At 34.4% G+C, this 13521-nt stretch overlaps 1 protein-coding gene across 2 annotated transcripts in view; it reads right to left on the reverse strand.

Annotated features, from left to right (window-relative positions):
- Positions 1 to 2329: 2329 nt before the first annotated feature.
- LOC123551482 (protein still life, isoform SIF type 1-like) overlaps positions 2330 to 13521 on the reverse strand; it is a 157603-nt gene continuing 146411 nt past the window's right edge. The window contains exon 28 of one of the 2 annotated variants that reach the window (XM_053540950.1): positions 2330 to 10788. The gene's annotated coding sequence lies outside the window, so the exon portion shown is untranslated. Of the gene's footprint in view, positions 10805 to 13521 lie in introns of both variants that reach the window. The other variant, XM_053540949.1, reaches the window with a different exon arrangement.

Genomic DNA, 13521 nt, shown 5'->3' on the forward strand with positions numbered 1-13521 from the left:
AGTAACTAAAAAAATGTATTTATTTTTATTTTTTTTTGGTTTAACGCCGCACCGTATAGGTCATATGGCGACTTTTTAGCTTTGATGGCGGAGGAAGACCCCAGGTCCCTCACCGTGCATTATTCCATCATGAGCGGGCACCTGGGTAGAACTATTGGAGGCTTGAACCAACATCGATGAGGGGCAAGTGATTTGAAGTCAGCGACTTAGGCAATGAAGTTGTCATTCTTTTAATTAAGGTGGTCGATCCGTAATGGCAGTCGATAATTTCCGGGAGATTACATATTCTTGTATGGCGTTTCGACATTCTTCGTCATATGAGCATCTGGTTTTCTGTTTATCACTATGAATGCGGGAAAGCGTGTGTCATAATTCCGACTGTGTTCAAATTTTAAAGTTTCAAATATGACTTCATTTATTTATTTATTAGAATTAAAATCTAGGTGTGCACTACAGGAAAATGAAGGACGAACCGATGTCTTTGGAGACCTTTTCTCCACCATAAACCACATGATACACACTTTCTATGTTATTTTATTTTTACAATTTTTTATGCCAGTACCGTTTTTGCTGTTTTTCTTTTACTCAGTGAATCTTTTTTTCTGTATATTTTGACGTTTTAAAAAATAAAGTCGCACCTAGTTTTCGACCTAGTTTGGTTTGAACCCATATGGCAAGGGAATATAGACATACCCTACATGAACGTGTAGTAATCGGAGTCTGGCCCAGGTTGGGTCCCTAGATAAATGTAGATTTTAAGGAGAGGTCATAGAATGTGACGGGGAAGTATTCAAACTTAGAATATTTTACTATTTTGACAATATCTGGAAGGTGTTCGGCCTAGTTCGAAAACCTACCATCTAAACACACTATACATGTAAATGAAGGTATATACTCTGGATACAGTTTGAATCTGGAGTAGCTCTAGAGGATATTGTGTAGGTCATACCTTGATGTATGGTAGTATATGTTCAGGTCTATACATGTTGGGTACAATATTTGGATGTGTAGATAGACGATTCCACTTCGAAGAGTCAAAAGTCGTCCATTACATTTTTGGCTTTTGACACGGACAGGCGTTCAAGTTTTTCGAATAAAAGGGCAAGATACAAAGTCGAAATTTTGTGTTATTAACTCGAAATTTTGACTTAGTATCTCGAAATTTCGATTTTGATTAACTCGAAATTTCGACTTAGTATCTCGAAATTTCGAATTAAGTTACTCGAAATTTCGAGTTAAATATATCGAAATTTCGAGTTAATAAATAGAACGCACCTGGAACTAATGCTCTTCGCAGTTTCAAGGTATATATTTAGTAAAAACAGGATACGCGTAATATGACAGATAATAGTTTGTAAATTGTGAGTTACGTGTCACTGCCATATACTTTCACTAAATATAAACAATATGTCTGTTTGCACTTTGTAATGATAAATAAGTAAATATCAAAATATAGAAATTTCATTACTCGTCCCTTTTGAATTCAAAATTGTTCAAATTTCCTTGAAAATGTTTTGTAATTGTCGCACAGCGAATCTTAGTAGGTCTATAAATTTGTATGAAATCTAGTAAAAAAAAACCGTTTCCGTTTTTCACTGTCATTTTGCATTTTTGTCACTTAATTGTTGTGCACTGATGGTTGGCTGCAGTAGGGATCATCTACTCGGCATGTCCAATTATCCAAAGACACATGTCAAATAGTTTTGTACGAAAACTGAACCAATTTCCAAGTCCAAAAAAGGGACATAATTCTGCAAAAATACTTGAAAGAGTTATGTACTCATGTCTACAGTAAAGACTATTATAATAAATAAGAGACAAAAGTTTCAAAGCCATATGTTGAACAGTTTTAACAAAATATGAACTGGTACGAAAAACTGAACCAAGATTTGTAAGTTAAAAGGGGCCATAATCTGACAAAATCCTTGATGGAGTGATGTACTCTTGTCTAAAACTAGCCCTAATGATGGTATACAAGTGTTGAAAGTTTCAAAGCTATATTTCAAAAAGTTTTGTCAAAATGTGGACTGGTATGAAAAACGGAACCAAGGTGTGACGCTAGCGCCGACCCAGACGCTGGTGGGTAGGATAGCTCTCCTTCTGTTCGAATAGTCAAGCTAAAATAAGTTTTTTCTTCATTATATTCTGTTTTCTTTTTGCCTCTTATGATTATACAAGGGTAAGACAGTGTGGTTCTTTTTTTTTCAAACATAAGTCATCCCAGAACCACCAGTTTACTTTTAAAATTTTATGACAGTATTACTCTTTAAGCACGTAAATGTGGGACATCTTTTTGTGTGATCATCTCTTTTAAACAACAAAATTTCACTTACTTTCGTATCATTTTAATTTCTCCTTTTAGTGTACAATTGCAATGCACTAAAACAACATAAACAGAAACACTAGAGGTTAATGATTTCAGTTATATCCTCTTGATTCAGACCAGGTTTCATTTAAATAGGTAAAAAATGTGTTAAACATCTCCTAAAAAACTACTTGTATGAATTGCACCAAACTTGGTCTGTAGCATCCTGGTATAGACATCCTTCAGTTGACTGCATTTAAGGGCCACCAGAGCTAAAAAGGAAACAAGAGGGCCATGATAGCTCTAGATTGCTCACCTGAATGAAAACTTTTGGTAGAGGGTCACACATGGAAAATACGTGTGAAGTAATTTTGAAAATGAGCCAGTGTTTTCTGACAAGAAGATTTTAACACTTGTCATGCTGGACAAGATTGATTCTGCCTTTGAGACCAGTGTAGATCATGATCAGCCTGCACATCCATGCAGTCTGATCATGATCTGCACTGTTTGCCATTCAGTCAGTATCTTCTTTTAACAGTTAATGGTACTGTCCAAATTGAAAGATGGGCAAGTTCATTATAGAAATTTAGCAGGGTAAGGGTTAAAGTATCCACTATATGCATGTAGGAAATACCATATATGAAACAGAGTATACCCCTCTGGTGGTCATGTTTTAGACAAACTGGAATAATTTGAACAAACTTAGTACAAGGTCACTGAAGAATCATTTCTGTGATATTATTTTCAGTAGATTTCTTAGAGACAAATATTATGACCATGTTAAATTTTTTTTATGTAATTCAAGCAGTACATAAACTTTTTTTTCAATCATTCCCCAGTGAACCATTCAACCACTGAAGTGACCATGTTACAAATTTATCATAGATTTTTGACAAACATTCTGATCAAGTATCATGAAGATCAGGTAGAAAATGTGGCATTTTAGTGTTAACTACCAGCTAGGTCTTTCTATGAATTTTCCTAGTTACCTAGATTTTGACCTAGATAATCCAGATTTAAAACTGACCTAGAATTCATAGAGACAAACATCTGACAAAGATTTATGATGATCAAGTGGAAAATGAGTCTCTCCGGAGTGTAAATAAAGTTTTTCCATGATTTGGCCCAGTGACATTGTTTAGGACCTCATTTAATCAAGTTTTTAAACTTAATCTAAATGTCATAAAGACAAATATTCAGACAAAGTTTTATGAAGATCAAGCAGAAGTGTGGCCTCAACAATGCTAACAAGTTTTTTTCTATGATTTGACCTACTGATCTAGTTAAAAAGAAGATCAAAAGTGGCCTCAACAAGTTTTTCCTATTAGGCCTAGATCTAGTTTGTTACCTCAGGTAAACCAGTTTTTAACTTGACTTGGATTTCAGATAGACAAACATTCTGACAAAGTTGTCAAATGCGTGGCCTCTAGAGTGTTAAAAAGGTATTTTTATTATTTGATCCAGTGACCTAATTTTTTATCTCAGTTAGTCCAACTTATCCTGTAAACAAAGATTTATGATAATCAAGTAAAAAATGTGGCCTCTAGAATATTTACATGGTTTTTCCATGACTTTACCAAGCCACTAAATTTACATCTTAGATAATCCAGTTTCATTCAAACCTGATTTAGATTACACAGAGACAAGCATTCTAACACAAGGTAGAAAATATGGCCTGTAGTGTGTTAACAAGGATTTCCTGTTAACTAAACTAGTTTTTAGTCCAAGATGACTCGGAAATGAACTGATCCAAGATTTTATTATTAAAGGGTAAAATTCTGGCCAAGTTTCATATAGATTGGGCCAAAACTGTGATCTCAGAAGTATTAACAGTCAAAATGTTACCGACACCTGGAACAACTGATACGGGGACTGGAAACCGGCATTTATCTTATCTTATGCTGTCGTCCAATCGAAGCATATGCCGTAGGTTATTCTGCTATTACTCAAACACTTACGACTTACAGTTTAACTCGTCCTTTCAGTGAAAATCTGGGAAAGCATTTGTTGAATTTTTTGTTGAAAACAAAAGTTCTGCCATGAAATTATTGCCTGCATCTGTTTTTAAATGGAAAATATCTACATTAATGTTACTTTTCGCCCTGTGAAAATGGCTAAATCTAGACTTGTCTTACCCAGAGAGAAAGATGTCGTTTTTTACATGATATTTGCCTTGTTGATTCAGAGTATTTAGAACAAAAAAATTAGGACATATTTTAATGAAAATAGCAAGTCAAAACTGTAAACTGTTCCCTGAAAATATTTGTTTATGATATTGCTCTGCTCTTCACCATTTAAATGCGTGTTAAACCTAGATGATTTTCTGCAGTTTTATCTAAAAGTTTGGAATACTAAATGTAACTTCGTTGTCGGCCTTTTTAAAAAAAAAATATTGTTATTTTAATTTAAATACATTGTGTTTTTCACACATCAGTTTTAAGATTAAATTTATTAAACTAATTTTTGGAGTTTAAACAACAATTTCGTTTGAAACATTCCCTACGTTCAAGAAGAATGTTTGTTTCTGTATGTAGAAATCTGACATTATAAACAATAATTATAATTATGTCTCTACAAGATTAAGAAAAGTGTCAGCTTTCTGTTATTTTCCTTTTTTTTTATTCAAATCCAACAAAAATCGGCCTTTTGATAAAGGTTTGAAGCTACGTGGTAAAATATTTCTTCAGGGAAGTGAGCTCGAGTTAATTCATAATAATTAAGCATATCACCAGTCGCATGCTGTTTTTGCTTCAGAATCCCTTTAGATCAATCTCTGATCATCTAATTATCGCCACTTAACATGTGACTGGTAAACCCTTTGAACAATAAGTGTTATAGCTCCATGATTAAGGGGACGCATACTTTGAAATTAGAAAAAAGTGGGTGGGGTATTATAAAATTTACCTGCAAAAAAGTACAAGGTTTTGGTAAATGAAATGAATACTGTTTCAACTGTTATAAGTACACAAAGAATTGCTCACTAAAACAAAAATGAGAAAAACTGAAACAAGAAAGTTATTGTTGAATTACATAAGACTTCTTGTGTACATTCAAAGTCAACAATTAAGACTTTTTGGTGCGAAAATAATAGTGCTTCACTTTGTCCAAACATTAATCAATGTCCTACAGATTCTAATTTAAAGAAAGAATGTGAAATAAGTTCACTGTCTTGCTTTTCATTTCGCATATGTGAGCTAAAACACATTATTTAGTTTGTTTACAAAGTAGTGCATAAGAAAAGATACGGTGGTCAAGGAATGCCACATTACAAAACTAAAAGAGTATATTCCCCTTAATACATTAAACATTTATCGTTACAGAAGTCTAGTGGCTTACAATAAAGGCCTAGAAATGTTGCCATTATTAATTTTTAACTTGGTATTCATGAACTACAATGCACTTAAATATCAAAACACATTCAACAAACTTTTGAATTGTATTGTCTTAAAAATCCCTATAATAAGGTATGAAATTTGGCTGAGAGGTCCATTCAATGTGTATATGTGCAAAAGCAAGATTCTAATCTTGTTCACAGAAGTTACTAATAAACAGCAGGAATGTCAATGATCAAAACTGGACGAATATACAGTTATCCTCACTTTAATGTCATTTATAATTTGTCCTTGAATTCTCCACCATACTTTTCATAATTCTGTTTGCACGAGTTGCACGAGAATGCTGTCATTCACGTAAAAAAACGAGGTCAAATAAGTTGTAAATGCAATATCAACTAAACGTAATTAATGGATTATGCAGTTCAAGATAAACTTTATCTCATAACGTAACGAACATGTATAATGTTGTAACAACAACTTTACTTACACAGATTTAATAGCAGTCCGTTTATAAGTGACTTTATCAGTGTTTATTGATTCATTTTGTGTTTTGTAATTGTTGTCAAAAAGTATAACGGAAGTGCCTCACAACTGAAGCGGAAACCAGTTTGATGCGCAAAGTAGTCCACTGTAAGTAATATTATTTGACAAATGTCCACAGAAATTAATAATTTTCTAATATTAAAGACGAATATCTGAATAGGATTCATTATTTGATAAGAAATTATAATCATCGACATGTTTTTTTTAAAAAATCGTACACGTGCTGACACCTAAGTTGTCTCCCGTTGTTTACTAGAGTTACCTTTCGTCCGGCGCAGTAATACATTTGCTGTGAATCGCCGAGAAGTCGTGGGAAAATTAAAAACCATGTAAACAAACTAAAATTAACCACCTTTTCAAGATGAATTTCAAGTGATCGACATTATGCATTTAACCCGCCTGACCTGTGTAGCATCTTAGATATCTGTTCTAAGGTATTCATTGTGTAGAATGTCATGTTATGCCCTTGCAATGCTAATCCCACTCTGATTTTTTTGTTTACATTTTTTATCAATGAGAAATATTGCGTCCATCCCAAAATGAACAGACGTGGCGTTAAATTTTTACATGTTTAAGCAAACCTGGTGTGTTAGAAAGAAAATCTCATCCCTTCAACATTATTTGGAACACTGTTATTGTAAAAAAACCTGTTTTTTCCTTATACAAAAGCTTAATATTTTGTGTTGAATGTACTTTCTCAAAAACCTCTGTTTTCCTATTACATTCATAGTACCACATCCTTATCCACAAAATACTGAATATTACAGGTGTCTATCAGTATTATATCGGTTTAGGAATATGTTTTTTATTTTCCCACCATCGATTTCTTGAATATGCACCCCTTCCGCATTGCTGTATGAACTGTGAATGTAGCAATATGCGTCCCCTTAACATAAGGTAATATGCTAATTACACGCTAATCGATAGTGGCGAAAACAAAATATCGATCGCTAACGACTGGTCGATATTTACAGGTATGGACAACAGCATAATACAGATAAATGTACTGATTTATACGGAGTTTCTACTTCCCGTATTAGACCTTCCTGTCTAAAGACTAAGGCAGAAATAATTTTCTAACTTGTAGCACAAGTATAGCATATATTTCTTTAACCCTAAAAGCTCCCCTAGTAAATGTATATAGAAACTAGTCTTTTTTTCTCACTGGTTGTAACTGACCAACAAATAACATGTTTCAAAACGCTGACATAATTATTATCAACAAAGTTGTATCATTATATTATTCAGTCTTAAGTCCAGAAAGTTGCCTTTACTATGTAAAGCTATCGTTCTAGTTCAAATAGTCCTCCAATTTGATAAAAAAAAATGTCCACCTAGTTAGAATTAGTCTTCATCTGATATAACTCTTACTGCATTCAAGAAAAGGAGATTTAAACAAAAATCTTATCTAAGTAAATTCAAAAGGGAGATAATTCTGACAAAATGTAAGGGAGAGTTGGTTCTTAGCCTATAAGTTCACTCATTCTAATGATAACACATAAGTGTATTAGCAATAAGGAGTGACCTGTCGCTTTTATTTTTAGATTTGGATTTTCCAGATTTTTCCATTTATTAAATAAGGGTTTGAAAGATACTTGACGTTTTAAAAACTATAAATATATTTTAAATTATGTACAGATTAAAATTGCATCGATAGCTCAGTTGGTACAATTGAGGAATCTTGTTAGTGATTTAACTTTTGCGATTAGGAGGCTGTGAGTTCGAATCCCACACAGGGCGATTTGTTTTACGATTGGATTTGTTTTATTTACATTTTTCATGTTTTTTTTTTATTTCATTTTATTTCATCATTTCATTTTTAATTTCATTCGTACAATTTCAATAAATTCAATACATTTCAAACACACGCGTCCAACGAAGCATCTTCACACTCGCTGGCGGTGTTAGTTTCTTCCGAATCAGTGTCATCAGCTAATTGAAATGACCAAATTTTCAAGTGCTGTATCAACCATGTTTAATAATTCACAATCAAGAAGATATTTGAAAATCTATGTTATATGCGAAAATAGCAAAGAATACAAGTAATGCGACTCAAATACATGTTTAACATTATCATCATTTTAAAGTGTATGTTAGCAAAATATTACTTGAAAAAAAAAATAAAATGAAAAAAATATATTGATCTCCGTTGGAATTCGAACTCACAAAAGTTAGGTTCTACAGCCGTCACGCTTACCACTGCACCACTGCGTCTGATTGTCGAAGAAGGCAGTCATTTAAATATTTATTATAAAAACAAGTTATAAAAAGGTAGGGTACCCCTTTACTGAAGTGGTTTATTCCAGTAACCTTTCAAACCTATTAATAAAAGCGACAGGTCACTCCTAAATGCTAGTAAAATGGTGTAAAGATAATATATTTTACAGTTTTCAACAAAATGAGGGCCATGATGACCCCGGATCGCTAATTTGAGTTTCAGAGCTTAAATAGGCTGAGGTGTGTGGAAGAGGACCATTATAATTATGCTCCAGGTGTTGAAGTTCAAGCAGCAGAAAATGTTGATCACATAAATAAGTGTGACAGATAACAAACAGTTCAAACACTATAAATTTCATGTCTTTAAAATTTGGCAGAAAATATACACACACACAACTGGAGCAGGCTGGCGGTGTTTTGTAAGGTCTCTTTATAATGGTTATCTGCATCCAGTGGTACACAAGTTGTTTAAAGTTATTTAAATTTTTTGCTCTGATGGCCCCTAAAAGCGACTCAGGTACCACTGTTTAAGTAAGTTTCAAAAAGGACCTTACAATAATGCCACAGACCAAGTTTGGTGAAGATTCGTCAAGCTGTTAATGATGAGAACTTGTTTAAAGGTATTTCTGTTCTTAAGCTCTAACGGCTCCCATTTGAAAAAAATTGGGAGGGGACGTTACAATAATGCTACAGACAAAAGTAAATGAAGATCCATCAAGCAGTTCATGAGAAGTTGTTTTAAGGTATTTCTATTTTTAACTTTGGCTGCCCATTAAAGGCCAAGATAAAATGTTTGAACAAACTTACTGGAGGACCTTGTCAGGATGCCACTGACCAAGTTTGGTGCAATTCTGATCAGTAGTTTCAGAGGAGATAACATCTGAAGAAAAGTATGGACGTACGGATGAACAGGCCGTGAGTGAACAAAAAAGCTCAACCTTGAGAATTTCATGCTAAGGTGAGATTAAAAGCACACCTAAACAATGATCTAAGCATATACCACTGCCAGTGAATGACAGTATCTCATGTTAAAAAAAAGAAGAGACATGCTAAAACTGAAAGATAACCTTTAATACAATTAGCTAACAAACTTGCACTTTTTTCCGATTAAGGCGGGGGAAGGGGGTACAACTGACATGTAAATAGGCCAGGCAGTACAAGAACAAATGACAAATCAATACAAAGGTATGGCTCTTGCAGTTTTCAGTAAGTTTGGCATGGTTGTGAAGGTTCTTATTGCATTTACTGTAAACCTGCATCCTCCAGTAAAACATATTCAATATTCACTTATATTGCCATGGAATCATGTTTGATCAAACTAATTCATACCCTGAAATGTTTGACGATTCACAAATACATGAACACGATCAAAATAACAAATATTCAGGAAAAAATAAAATCACATCTTTTGTTTTTGTTCACCTGTTTTTAGCTATATTCTGTGTACATGATATTGTAATCTGTATGTTAATTCACCATGTGTAAAAAATTAACTGTCACTGAAAAATAATATCTAACTGATGCACCAGAAGTAAATTATTTGTATGTAGATATCGAGTTCTGCTATCCAGTGACATTTACATGTAGACACCGAATGCTGTTATCCAGTGTGATATTTACACAGTGTGTGCTCTGAAAGCTCTGGAAACATGTTCACCACTGTTCCTCACTAGTTTTATCCCATTCAAATCTCAGTACAGATTGTTCTATCCCATTTTAATCTCAATACAGATTGTTCTGTCCAATTTCAATCACAGTATTGTTTGTTCTATCCAATTTCAATCTCAGTACAGATTGTTTGTTCTATCCAATTTCAATCTCAGTACAGATTGTTCTATCCCATTTTAATCTCAATACAGATTGTTCTGTCCAATTTCAATCACAGTATTGTTTGTTCTATCCAATTTCAATCTCAGTACAGATTGTTCTATCCCATTTTAATCTCATTACAGATTGTTCTGTCCAATTTCAATCACAGTATTGTTTGTTCTATCCAATTTCAATCTCAGTACAGATTGTTCTATCCCATTTTAATCTCAGTTCTGTATAAATTGTTCTTTCTTATTCAATCTCAGTCAAACTGTTCTATCTAATTCCAACCTCAGTCCCACTCTAATATCAATGCAGATTGTTCTATCCCATTCTATTCTCAGCAGAGATTGTTCCATCCCATTCTATTCTCAGCAGAGATTGTTCCATCCCATTCTATTCTCAGCAGAGATTGTTCCATCCCATTCTATTCTCAGTACAGATTGTTCCATACCATTCTATATTTAGTACAGATTGTTCTATCCAACTACAACCTCGATAAAACTTGTCCTATAAATCCCACATTCACTGATAGCATGTTTACACTCTTGGAACTTCATGATCTTGTCCACAATTTTACTGTAAAAAAATCAACCTGAAATGCAATAGTCACTGCTAACAACAAAACTTGTATATATATCAAATGTTATCAACATTAACTTCCAGCTGGAGTGTATATGCTGTGCATAATTTAAGATATACTATGTCAATCTTGACTCTCATCCAATATGAGTTTAAGGCAGATTAAAGAATTCATTGCATTACAGTTTTGTAAGCAACGAAGGATATAAATCTCCTGTTAGATGCAATAGAAAATTTTGTGACTGGACAGCCTTTAATAATATAAGATAAGAGTAGTCTCCATAGGATGACAAATGCCCCCGATGGCACTTTGAATGAATAGTTATGGCCGATGTTAGAGTTTAGGACCTTTGACCTATGGAGCTGTGTCTTGCGTGTGACACATCGCCTTACTGTGTCACACATTCATGCATAATTATTTTAAAATCCATGCATGAATGACAAAGATATGGACTGGACATGCCCATCAATGCACTATCATGAAAAATGACCTTTAACGTCTAAGTGTGACCTTGACCTTTGAGTTACGGACCTGGGTCTTGCGTGTGACATGTCGTCTTACTGTGGTACACATTCATGCCAAGTTATTTGAAAATCCATCCATCGATGACAAAGATATGGACCGGACACGCCCATCAATGCACTATCCTTTAATGTCTAAGTGTGACCTTGACCTTTGAGCTTTGAACCTGGGTCTTGTGCACGACACATCGTCTTACTATGGTACACATTCATGCCAAGTTATTTGAAAATCCATCCATCGATGACAAAGATATGGGCCGGACACGCCCATCAATGCACTATCCTTTAACGTCTAAGTGTGACCTTGACCTTTGAGCTAGGGACCTGGGTCTTGCGCGCGACACGTCGTCTTACTGTGGTACACATTCATGCCAAGTTATTTGAAAATCCATCCATCGATGACAAAGACATGGACCGGACACGCCCATCAATGCACTATCCTTTAATGTCCAAGTGTGACCTTGACCTTTGAGCTACGGACCTGGGTCTTGCGCACGACACGTCGTCTTACTGTGGTACACATTCATGCAAAGTTATTTGAAAATCCGTCCATTGATGACAAAGATATGGACCGGACACGAAAATTGCGAACAGACTGACAGACCGACAGACGGTTCAAAAACTATATGCCTCCCTTCGGGGGCATAAAAACAGCATTTATAATAATTTCTTTATTTAGCCAGAATTTTACTTATTAAAGTGTCAGTTAAACAGTTCTGTCGATATTGATGTAGGATCCTAGAAGTGTAGACAATTCCCATTTGAAAGCACCTAGGTAAAATATCTGCAGTAACTGCCAACTTCCATTCTTTAGTCTAAAACTACAAGAGGGCTGTGGAAGCCTTGGGGTTGCTCAACTGACCTTGAACTTGCACTCTCTAAAATAAGTTTAGTGAAGAACCATTTCAACAAATGTGAAAGAGCTTTATATGACGACGCTAAAACAATGTATCATGAACTTCTATCTACATGTTTATGAACTTGAGAGCTAACAAGGTGTTTCTATTATTTGACCTAATTACACAGATTATGTCCCCAGACAACAGATCTGAACTTTATCTAGATTTCAAACAAGAGCACCGCAATGCGGAGCAATATATGCCCGAAGGTATGACCTTTGATCCCAAAGTGTGACCTTGACCTTGAAGCGAGCCATCCAAAACGTGCTCTGCATTCGTCCTGATGTGGTGAACATTTGTTCCAAGTTTCTTTAAAATCCTTCAAGCAGTTCAAGAGTTACAGAATGGACACGAAACAGTCATATGACCTTTGACCCCTAAGTGTGACCTTGGTGTGATTCTGTTCAAGGAAGTGTTTGAAACGGTTGTTTTTTTTTCAAATATAATTCACATTTTGATTTCAATGAACCACAGGAAAACATGTTTCAGATGCAGCTATTGAAGTTCAAGGTGGAACATTCCGCAGGTCAAAACTCTGTTAGTCACATCTATTTACGTGTTATGTTGTCATAAGAGATACATGCATTATACCAGATGATGCCCATTGAAAGTATGCTCTGTAACATAACATTACAAATTTTTGATATTGCATTAACTGCCATAAGGAAATACATATATGTTTTTAGAGTTTCATAAATTAAAAAAAAAAATGTCAAACTGGATGAACAGTGTGAATGAAAGAATACTAGTAATTGCTTGTTGAGTATAAAATACACTCATTGTGCTCAAGTAGAAATGGAAGAATCAACACACTTTACATGTGCCATGTGTTACATACCTTGACAGAAATTTCTAAACCATGACTTATGAACAGTTTTAACAATAGTTACCGTTTGTTCAGGATTATAGAGAAATATCATATTTAAACAAGAGGCTCAAACTTGCCTAAGTCACTTACCTTTGGAGGTCTTTGATCTTTTGACCTTTTTTCTGACAATACATTAAGAAGTTATTTTATAATATAAAGCTTTTTTCTATATTTTGCTGTGTTGGCCCCAAAATGCGTTGCCTGAAAGCAAACTTGAAAGAGGTCCATCCAAAGGTGCTATAGAAGTTTGGTCCATTAAGTTCATGAAAAGAAGTTGTTAAAAGATTTTTCTATTTCAGCTCTCAGCCTCTGGCAGGTCCTACCTTCAACATTAAAATAAAACTGAGAAACGTCTATCCTAAAGACAATAAGACAGAGTTTAAGGAAGATGTTTCAAGCAGTTGTTACAAGTTTTGTTCTATTTCTAGCTCTGGCAGCCTC

The sequence above is a fragment of the Mercenaria mercenaria genome, chromosome 4 (genome assembly GCF_021730395.1).
Source record: "Mercenaria mercenaria strain notata chromosome 4, MADL_Memer_1, whole genome shotgun sequence".
NCBI lineage: Eukaryota > Metazoa > Mollusca > Bivalvia > Venerida > Veneridae > Mercenaria > Mercenaria mercenaria.